The sequence below is a fragment of the Leucopleurus acutus genome, assembly GCF_964270905.1.
Source record: "Leucopleurus acutus genome assembly, chromosome: 18".
In the NCBI taxonomy this organism is placed as follows: Eukaryota; Metazoa; Chordata; class Mammalia; order Artiodactyla; family Delphinidae; genus Leucopleurus; species Leucopleurus acutus.
The window spans coordinates 20,518,272-20,527,275 of record NC_139160.1 but is presented as its reverse complement, the minus strand read 5'-3'; the positions used below and the strand labels follow the sequence as shown (position 1 = coordinate 20,527,275).

At 42.4% G+C, this 9,004-nt stretch overlaps 1 long non-coding RNA gene across 1 annotated transcript; it reads left to right on the top strand.

Moving 5' to 3' along the window:
- Positions 1–2,929: 2,929 nt before the first annotated feature.
- LOC309974580 lies at positions 2,930–4,705 on the top strand. Its single transcript, XR_014326889.1, has 3 exons — positions 2,930–2,971; positions 3,099–3,189; positions 4,498–4,705. It is a non-coding gene; the product is annotated as an uncharacterized lncRNA (long non-coding RNA).
- The last annotated feature ends 4,299 nt before the right edge of the window (positions 4,706–9,004 follow it).

The window sequence follows — 9,004 nt, the reverse complement described above, 5'->3', positions numbered from 1 at the left end:
ACGGGTTCGTGCCCAGGTCTGGGAGGATCCCACATGCTGCGGAGCAGCTGGGCCCGTGAGCCATGGCCGCTGAGCCTGCGCGTCCGGAGCCTGTGCTCCGCAACGGGAGAGGCCACAACAGTGAGAGGCCCGCGTATCGCAAAAGAAGTCCTTAACCCTTTTTATGACAATATGTCTGAATTAAATCAAAAGCTCCAGTTTACATAACTTTGAGGCATCTTAAGAGATCTATTTCCAGAGCTGAATGAGCAGTGGGTGGACCAAAGCTCTCTTCCTAAAATATTTTTTTAGGTTTGTTCAAGCACACAGGGTACCAATATCTGAAAGTTGTATGCCACCATGTTGTAATAATTTTTATCTGGAAAGATTCTTATTTTTTCATCAATAATTATGCCTAACATTTGTCTAGCACACATTGTGTGCCAGTTTTCCATTATTTAATTCTCAAATCACCCTATGAAATAGTCTCTATTAATATCTCTATTTTAGAGATAAGGAAACTGAAAGGATGAGTTTAAAAAGGATGAATTCTGAACAGTATCATTTCAGGGTTACATATAGAAACACGCTGAAGGCTCTTGACACAGAAAGCCAGTTTGCTTTCTGGAAAATTTGTGTGCTCACTCATGTACACACCGGTAATCTACATCACCTTTTCCACCACACACTCACCAAAACACTGAGATTGTCGTTTAAAATATTTAATCATTTGAGAGGGGAAACTGGTATCTTATTGTGGTTATTTGAATTGTCTTTTTAAAATTTCCTATTTTCTACTAGTTTAATTTTGTAATATAATTAAATAAATTTGATTGCCATAAATCTTAAGGAAATGGATTAAATGCTTCACTATTTTACCTGGTGCCAGACTTAGCTATTTTATTCTGAAAAAAATTAGAAAAGGGGGAAGCTAAAAGTATCCCACACTTCTACAGCTTGTTTCAGAAACAGAAACAGCTTCTTTACTCTGAGGAACCACTAAAAAGTTTGTTCCTCTTCTCAACAGCCAGCAGGTCCCCACCAGCATCAGTATCACCAGAGAAGCTGAGGGCGGCACACCCATGTGATTGGAAGCAAGCGGACAAGCATGTGTCCAAACTAGGTTGAGCCTCATGCTGCATTTTCTCCTTTTTTTATATAAACGCATCACTGGCAACGGTCATATTACGGTGTCTCCACATGCTGAGAATTTTATGCAATGTAATGAATACCCAGTTACGAAACATGCAAATCCCAATACCTGTGCTCGAGTATAAGGAAGTGGGTCAAACAGAGCAGGTCGCTGCCCTTTCACACTGCCTCAAAGGGTTGCATCAAACAGGATGATGGGTGTTGCAAGGGGCAGAGACCACAAACCGTCTGCTGCCACCACTGCCAGGCACCACGGAACCTCATTGTTGCTGCTCCCTTAACCCTTTCCTGGCAAACAGCGCCTGACACATTGCAAGAAGGCAGCTCTAACTAAAATGTACAATCAGGCAAGAGAAAAACAAAATCAGATTAGCTATTTTAGAATACATCTGAATTCCCAAGTGTGATGACTCCCAAATGAAATCACTGTTTCTAACCCACATAGCTAAAGGCAACTGAGAAACAGCAGGAGAGAAGCTACACCCTCAAAAGAAGCTGGCTTTCTGCTCTGGCTGGCTTTGTTAGAGCATATTCTGCCCCGAAATACCACGATGAGATATGTCCTCCAAAGAGCTATGTCTTCCAGAAGATAAGTAAAGGCTGCTCTAGGAAAGCAGGAATCACGCTCAGATGAAAGGTATATTCGTTTCCTAGAGCTACTGTAACAAATTACCACAAATCAGTGGCTTAAAACAACACAATTTCGTTATCGTATAGTTCTAGAGGATTTATGTCTGAAATGGGTCTCACTGGGTTTAGGGTTTAAGTCACGGTGTCGGCAAGGCTGCGTTTCTTCCGGAGGCTCTAGGGGAGAATCCATTTTCTTGTCTTTTCCAGCTTCTAGAGGCTGCCTTCATTCCTTTGCTCATGACACCCTTCTATCTTCAAAGCCAGCGATGATTCTGTCTCTCGCTGTCATCTCTAATATTTCCTCTTCTTTCTCCGTCTTTTGAGGATTCTTATCCTCTTGACAATGGTCCCACCCAGATGATCCAGGATAATCTCTCCATCTCAAGATCAGCTGATTAGCACACCTTAACTCCACCTGCCAACCTAAATTCTCCCATTGCCATGTGACATGACACCGTCACAGGTTCCAAGGATTAGGACCGAGACATCTTCAGGGGACCGTTATTCTGCCTACCACAAGAGGGAACACCGGAGACGTTAGTTTTGTATCTCTAATCCACACAGCAAACGTCAAGGTGGGACGCCTACGATATAAGAAACTGAGGTTTTGAGAATTTAAGTAATTTTCCCAAAGATATTCTTCTAGTAAGAGACAGCTGGAACATGACCCCTTTCATCCTCCACATCATGCCCCCATCCAGGAGGGCAACCCTGGCCCTTCTACTAAATCCCATGTCAGATGGAGCCTGAAGACTATTTGGCAGGAACCTCAGAGGAAATTCCTCTTCCTTTGGGAATTTCAGGGGGTGCTGGTGAGGAGAGAGATTTAGGACACTTGGCCTTGACTTCATGTGGAATTGCACCCACTGTGTGACTCTGGGCAATTTACTAAAACTTTCAGGTTCTCAGTATCCTACACTGTAAAACCAAAGATTTGGACTGGATGGGGTCTAGCATTCCTTCCAGCTCTAAAATTCTAAAATCGAATAATCCTCTGGGTGAAACCACTGTGTTGCAGGACAGTGCTACATGATGCATGTTTTGTGGATCCCTGTCAGTCCACAGACTATTTGTTACCTATCTGGTAGTCCGTTCAGGCTGCTGTGACAACACAACACCGACTGGGTAGCTTGTAAACAACAGAAGTTTATTATTCACAGTTCTGGAGCTGGAAGTCCAAGACCAAGGATTTTTGTCTTCAACTTGTTTGGTAAACTTGGCGTTTTTTCCTCTGCTTTTTTGTTCCGCCCAGGGAACTGAATTAACAGTAGTAACATTTATAAAGTGTATTATGAGAAACACTAATTTTTAGAAACAAATATATATTTTAAATACAGGAAGAATTTCCACAGGAAGACTTTCTGTTACATGGTAGGCATGGATGTACAAAACGCCTTTATTTCACTTCACTCTCATATAATAATTTAGGTGAGTACAGAGTTCCAGGCTGATGACTATTTCACTTCAGCACTGTGACATTTATCTTTTGTACCTATTGTTGATAAGTCTGTTCTCTGCATGACTACTGTTCTTTTGTAGGTAACCTATGGATCCTCTCATTGTGTTTAGTATTTCCTTGTTGTCTTTGATATTCTGAAGTTTGACCCTAATATATTTAGTGTGGACTTGGTTTTATTGTTTATGCTTGGGAATTCAGAATGCTTCTTCAAACTGAGACTGCATACTGTTCCTCTCTAGAAAATTCTTAGCCATTGTCTCTTCATTGGCCTCTCCCTCCTTCCCTCTATGCTTTCCTTCTAGATGTAATTTTTTAAAATCTCTTATTTAGTTCCCCATGTCTTTGAACTTTTCTCATGTATATTTCCATCTCTTTATTTTGGTGTACTGCATTCAAGACGATTTCTTCAAATTTACCTTCCAGTATTTCAGCTGTTCCTCACATGCTGTTTAATTCATACAAGTTTTTTTCAATGACTTATTTCTAGAAATTCTATTTGATTCTTTCTTAACTCTCTTTTTCATAGAACCTATGCTGTTATTATGATTTCTAAGCTTATGAAAAATTTGGTCACTATAAATATGTTTATTTTATAGTTTCTTTCAGATTATCCTGTTATTTAAAATTCTCAGCACGTTAATCTCTTATTATATATGTTAACTCTCTTTCATGATAGCTGATTTCCTCTTTGAATAGAATTTTTTTTTTTTAATTGTACTCATCTTTACTAGGAGTTAAGTTTTCACTGGGAGTAGCAGGGAGCCTTGGGTTCAGACACTCTTGCATTTGTTTTGGCCGCGACTCTAGACCTTTCGATGCCTCTGGATCAGTTTGTACGTTCACTTCTTGGCTTGAGTTTCACAGTCCATACAAGCAGGATACATTGATAAGTCATGCCTGTTTGTGGTTCATGCCCAGATTTTTCATTTTTTATGGGTGACATTTTCCCCCATGTGCCCATAGATACGATTAATTTTCCCACAACTTCCTCAAGCAAGTGGCCAACATTTTTCTAATATTGTATTTATTTCCAGAACTGCTCCAGGGCTTTGCTCACAGCCCTTCAGATTCCATTTTTAGCAGGAGTGTCCTTGCTCCAAACCTGCCAACTCCCCCACCTTTAGCAGTAGTTACCATAAATCTTTTTCTTTTTTTAAATTTTATTATTTTTATTGATTAGTATTAATAATGTATCATTGATGTGGGAGTTACACTCTTTTTTTCTTCTGGTTTTTTTTTCTTTTCTTTCTTTCTTTCTTTTTTAACATCTTTATTAGAGTATACCATAAATCTTTGGTCCAGCGATAAGAAAGGAAGCTACAAACAGACAAAACCAGACGGGACCAGCTGGGACCAAGATGCTGAGGAATCTGACCTCCAACAGACCCTGAGTCTCATTATACGCTGATTTTACCACATTAGCACATAAAATAACACACCCTCCTGCAGCCAAAACCTAAGAATAAGGACCCAAAAAGGATAAAAAGGGGGTAGCACCCCTCTCCCTCTGAAAAAGCCCTGCCCCTTCTCCAGCGGACTAATGCATATGCCTCCCCTCGCTCCTCCTCCCTTTGCCTTTAGTGTTTAAAATTAAACCACTCTCCCCAGGTAGGTGAGAAGCTGATCTGTGAACCTAGTTCCCGCTTCTCCATTCCTTGGCCACTGAATAAAGCTTGTGCTGTGCTGCTATCTCAGCTTCGGTTTCCTTATTCACCTACTGAACCCAAGTGGAAAAAGAACCCTCCCCTGCAGAGACAGAGGGCCTCTGTGGGGCTAGGGCCCGGAAGAGGGTCCCTACGACTCAGTTAGGTAACATATTGGATCACCCCCGACTCCGTTGGCCAACTCTGCCCCACCCCCAACCCTGCCCTTTTCCTGTCCAGGGCAAAGTCCAGCTTCAACTCTGCTTGGGGTTTGGAAAGTTCTCATCCCCTGAGCTTCATCATTGGAGTTGGCATCCTCCAGCCACTCCCTTCACAGTTCTGAGATTTTGTTAAAACCAAACATTTTCCAAACTCAAAATTCGCCATCTTAGTTTGCTACTTTAGAAAATCCCTGGGGAAACTTAGAATACTAGTGGCATACCTCTGGTGGTTCCAGGTGTCAACTTGGCTAAACTAAATGGCATTTTCCAGCATCTCCTTCCCGGTAGGTTTCCAGGTAGAAAGAAACCACAGGAGTTACATTTGCACGCGGCACCGGCCCTCTCTTCCCGCTGGAGACTGAGGGCGAGTGGAGCCTGACGCAGCGCACGCGCATCGTCATGGCTCTGCCGGCTTCTCTTGCTGAGGCGGGGCGGCGGCTGCGCCCAAAGCCCCTCCAGCTCCCGCGAGATCAGCAATACAGAACGAGAACACCAACGGTGTACCGTTCAGTTGTCCGGGAAAATCAATACTTTTAGTACGATGCCTTGTTTGTACTAGCATAGTTATTGCATATGCATTTGTATTTACTCTCCTCTTGCATTTGCATGAAACTCATGACAAAACTTTCTTTTGTGAACATCGGAACAACGAAGTCTCGGCGGCGTATTTCATGTTTCTTCTGGTGAGACTCATTTGCTTGCAAGCAACACAAAACTTAAAGCTAACTCAAATAAAGGGACTTCATACAGGACACGAATAAAGTAATAGGGAAGGTGGGCTGTCTTTCAAACTTGAAAGCACGTCCTCTTACCAGGACTGGATCTGGATCCACAGACACCCTAGGGGTCTGAGTAGCAGCTGTGGCATTCCTTCACTCTTGGGCTGTGGTTTGAATACGACTTATCTATACTCTGTGGGTCCCTTTATTCTTGTCCTACGGCCAAGAGGTTTTTTTTTTTTCTCTTTAACTTTTCTCATTGCTTTACCTTCACTTCTGTTTTTTGTTTTTTTTTTTATGCGGGCCTCTCACTGTTGTGGCCTCTCCCGTTGCGGAGCACAGGTTCCAGACGCGCAGGCTCAGCGGCCATGGCTCAGGGGCCCAGCCGCTCCGCGGCATGTGGGATCTTCCCTGACCAGGGCACGAACCCATGTCCCCTGCATTGGCAGGCGGACTCTCAACCACTGCGCCACCAGGGAAGCCCCACTTATGTTTTATGTGAGACTTTTTCGGTATTATTTTTTAGCCCTTTACTTTTTTGGAACTATCATTTTTAACCTCAAAGAAATTTGCCTTCCTTTGATTATTTTTATAGTATCTCATTCTTGTTTGGGATGCAATATACCTTCTCTTAACACACTGAGGATATTCGTTTTTTAACTTTTTATTTTGAAATAATTATAGATGGTTGGGAAGTTGCAAAGATGTATAAAGATGTAACACCAGGAGGTCCCAAGTACCCTTTACCCAGTTTCCCCAAATGGTTATATCTTACGTTTACTTACTTGTAACACAATATCAAAACCAGGAAACTGACATTGGTACTATGTGTGTGTCTAATTCTATGTTATTTTATCACATAAGATACATCACCACCAAGATCAGCCTTGCTATCCCTTTAAAATCTTACCTTCCCTCGTCCACCATAGAATGTTAATTTATTTTTTTCTGTTTTCAGCATGATCTGTTTCCTCTATATTTGTTCTTTCCTTCCTCCCTCCCTCCCTCCCTCCCTTTCTTCCTTCCTTTTTCTTTCTCTTTCTCTCTCTCTCTCTTTCTCTCTCTCTCTCTCTTCCATTTTGTAGCTACCCACAAAATGTCTGGTGATCTTGCCTATTCTTTCATATTTAAGCACGAAGCTAATTGCAAGTTCAGTTGTGAGTATTTGTGGGGCGTCACCCCAGGGAGATCAATTGGCAAGTTCCCGTTTTCACTTGGGGGGAGGGAGGTCCTCCAGTGCTGGTGCCTGGGATCTTTTTGCTTGGTTTATTCACAGGCTTCAGAGAAGAATCCTCGGAGTGTGGGGTGGGGGATGAGAGCCTACTGTTCAATGGGCAGATTTTCACTTAAGTCCCTTGTTTTCAACTTGTATCCCATCTCTCCCCACCCCACTTCGCTATGATTCTCCCAAGTTTCTTAAGGTCAGTTTCTCTAGAGAATAAGCCTCCAGACTCTGAGGGGTGGGGAGGGCAGTTGCCAGACTTCATGAGGATGGGAAGGACGGCAAACTGCTCCATAGACAGACTTCCAGAACATCCCCATTCTCAGCGTGTTGCCTTGTGGGACTGCATACCTTGGGAAGCCTTTCTGTGGGTCCGAAGAGGAACCCTTGGCTTCCCATCCTGCCGCCTTCTTTGCAAATCCGCCATCACCCAAAACTGTGTTGAAATCTCTCTCATCTGATGCTGTTTCGTATCCGATTCACCTTGTCCTCTTGGATTTTTTTATTTATTTATATTTTACTACCTTTACAGTCATTTTAATAAGATTCTAGGAGGGAAGGTGGGAAGGAGCATGTCGTTAATCTGCCATGCTTATGCAGCACACAACAATCATTTTTTTAAAAACAATATTTGAAATATACGATGAAAACCAAATTTTTCTCTGAGTACATTTTCAATATAGATGTAACATGGGAGTTTAGTTCAGACAAGGCATTACAAAAAAAGATTGATTCCTTCCACAGCTTCAGGACAGAAGTAATATTTTTTCCTCATTTGCCTTGAAAACTTTGTTGGGTGATATACGGCTCTATCTTCCACATATATTTACCCCCCTTTGCTGCTACTGCATTATCAGTGTTGTGAAATTTGCCAGGATATGTGAGGAGGGCTAAGTTTAAATGAGCTCCAGACAGTAGGAACCTTTTGTCTCTGGAGTTAATTACCTCTAACGAAAGACAGGGACCCACAGGGCTCTTTCTTTGGGTTCTTGGCGGACGACTTGAATGAACGATGATTTTGTCGGCTCTTCTTTGTCTTATAGAATCCACACTGCTTCTGACTGACCATGGCCCAAGGGGATGTCAAACAGGGTGGGAGGGGGCTGAGTACAGGGGTTATTCATTGAAAAGTTGGCTTTGAAAGATATGAGTAAGGTCTCCTGAAGGTTGAAGACTGGCAACAAGCATGGAAGCATGAGAGAGACCCCATCAAGGAGAAAGAAGGTAGTAAGAATGAGAACAAAGAGATAAGTGGACAGTAATGGAGAGAAAGACAGTGGAGAATATATAAGCGAAAACTGAAAGCAATATGAAAGACAAGACACATACCAAACAAGAAGAAAGCTAGGACCATTAACCAGCAAATACTGACCTGAACAGAATTGAAGTCAGCACACTCATTCACTTAACAAAATTCATTAAATCTCTACTGAGCAGCTACTATGTACAAGCCCTGTATAGGACAGAATAAAATAGACCATAAACGTATTTTTTTTAAGTGAGAAAGGAAAATATCAGATAGTAAGAATTAAAATAAGGTGAAGTAGTTAAGAGTGACAGGTGTCTCAAAGTGGTGATGTTTAAGCTCAAATTTTAATGACCAAAGGGAACCAGCCCTGTAGCTATCAGGGCAGGTGATCAGCAAAATGCAACTTTCTGTAATTTGGAAACTATTTCAAAATAAAAACGTTTAAAAAAATAAGGTATTAGAGCTAAGGAAGAGAAAGAGAAGTAGGGAGAGAAAGAGAAAGTGAAGGGAGAAGAGGAGGAGACCTTGGAGGAGAAGGAGTAGGGGGAGGAGAAGGAGGGGGAGAGGGAGGAGGGGGAGGGGGAGAAGGAGGGAGAGAGGGAGGAGGGGGGGAGGACTATTCCCTCTGAGCACATACATACCCACAGGCTGTCCTGCAATATGATTCCTCTCCATAAACACACACCATCAAGGTTGCCTTTGCCATGAGGTCTGTAGTCTGACACCGCCT